Genomic DNA, 2,373 nt, shown 5'->3' on the forward strand with positions numbered 1-2,373 from the left:
CAGGGCAGGTACAGCATGGGTTAAGATACAGAGTAAAGCTCCCTCTACACTGTCCCATCAAACACTCCCAGGGCAGGTACAGCATGGGTTAGATACAGAGTAAAGCATCTTAAAGGAGGAAGAGAGGCAGAGGTTCAGGGAGGGAATTGGCTTTTTGCATTCCTGGCTAGCCTCCCACATTCCACCCTACATAAACTTGAGGTCATCCAAAACTCGGCTGCCCGTGTCCTAACTCGCACCAAGTCGCATTCGCCCATCTCCCCTGTGCTCATTGACCTACATTGGCTCCCGGTTAAGTAGCGCCTCGATTTCAAAATTCTCATCCTTGTTTTCAAATCCTTCCATGGCCTCACCCCTCCCTATCTCTGTAATCTCCTCCAGCCTCAACCCCCCCCCCCCCCCCAACAAGATATCTGCGCTCCTCTAATTCTACCCTCTTGAGCATCCCTGATTATAATCGCTCAAGCATTGGTGGCCGTGCCTTCTGTTGCCTGGGCCCTAAGCTCTGGAATTCCCTGCCTAAACCTTTCCGCCTCACTACCTCTCTTTCCTCCTTTAAGATGCTCCTTAAGACCTACCTCTGTGACCGTCACCTGCCCTAATTTATCCTTATATGGCTCAGTGTCAAATTTTTTGTCTTAAAATACTCCTGTGCAGCACCTTGTGGCGTTTTACTACGTTAAAGGTGCTATATAAATACAAGTTGTTGTTGTTGAATTTCAGAGCTTAGGGTCTCGGCAGCTGAAGGCACGGCCACCAACGGTGGAGCGATTATAATCAGGGATCCTCAAGAGGCCAGAATTAGAGGAGCACAGATATCTCGGGGGGGATGGGGGGTTGTGAGGCTGGAGGAGATTACAGAGATAGGGAAGGGTGAGGCCATGGAAGGATTTCAAAACAAAGATGAGAATTTTAAAATCGAGGCATTGCTTAATTGGGAGCCAATTAAGGTCAGCGAGCACAGGTGTGATGGGTGAACGGGACTTGCTGCGAGTTAGGACGCGGGTATCCAAGTTTTGCATAACCTCAAGTTTACGTAGGGTAGAGTGTGGGAGGCCAGCCAGGAGTGCGTTGGAATAGTCAAGTCTAGAGGTAACAAAGGCAGGGATGAGGGTTTCGGCAGCAGAGGGGCTGAGGCAAGGGGCGGAGATGGGCGATGTTACGGAGGTGGAAGTAGGCGGTCTTTGTTATGCTGCGGATATGTGGTCAGAAGCTCATTTCAGGGTCAGATATGACACCAAGGTTGCGAACAGTGTGGTTCAGCCTCAGACAGGTGTTAAGGAGAGGGGTGGAGTCAGTGCCTGGGGAACGGAGTTAGTGGTGGGGACTGAAAACAATGGCTTCAATCTTCCCAATATTTAATTGGAGAAAATTTCTGCTCCATCCAGTACTGGATGTCGGTCAAGCAGTCTGACAATTTAGAGACCGTGGAGGGGTCGAGAGAAGTGGTGGTGAGGTAGAGCTGAGTGTCGCCAGCGTACGTGTGGAAACTGATGCTGTGTTTTCGGATGATGTCGCCGAGGGGCAGCATGTAGATGAGAAATAGGAGGGGACCGAGGATAGATCCCTGGGGGACACCAGAGGTAACGATGCAGGAGTGGGAAGAGAAGTCCTTGCAGGTGATTCTCTGTCTACAATTAATTAGATAAGACTGGAACCAAGTGAGTGCAGTCCCACCCAGCTGGACGACAGTGGAGAGGCGTTGTCAGAGGATGGAATTGTCAACCGTGTCAAAGGCTGCAGACAGGTCAAAGCACGAGGACCCTCCCACTAACTTAAGGACCCTCACTGAAATTAAAGAATTTCTTGGAAGGGGAAAATATTTTCAGTGTAAAACTAGAAGCATCTGCTGATCCCAGCAGTTATTTTTCTTTTCTGGAAGGGGAGGGGAGTTCACGCACGCATGGGAAAGTCTAGACGCCCCCAGAGAGTGTGACTGATGAATATCTCGGGAGATGACTATTTTCAACCGGAATATCGTATCAAAGCACCTCATTCTGTGCTTATCCAGTCTATTAAATATTTTTTTGTTTAAAAATGGTGTGTTTTGGACAACAATTTATGGGTGTGTTAAACTATATCCCCCCTCACCCCCAGCTAGTCAGTGCTTAGGAGGGGAATAAATACATCTTTTAAAAAGTGACGCTCCATGCTCATTGATCGATACAACTGGGGTACCCGATGGCTTGCTAATGAACTTGTTGCTGGTTAATCAGAGAATCATACGGCACAGAAGGAGGCCATTCGGCCCATCGTGCCTGTGCCGGCTCTTTGAACGAGCTGTCCAATTAGTTCCACACCCCTGCTCGTTCCCCAGAGCCCTGCAAAATGTCTCCGTTTCAGGTATATAAGAGGAGCCTGTAGCGACAGACT

The sequence above is a fragment of the Somniosus microcephalus genome, chromosome 34, assembly GCF_052327205.1.
Source record: "Somniosus microcephalus isolate GS21.2 chromosome 34, FLI_Smic_1.0, whole genome shotgun sequence".
Classification (NCBI taxonomy): Eukaryota; Metazoa; Chordata; class Chondrichthyes; order Squaliformes; family Somniosidae; genus Somniosus; species Somniosus microcephalus.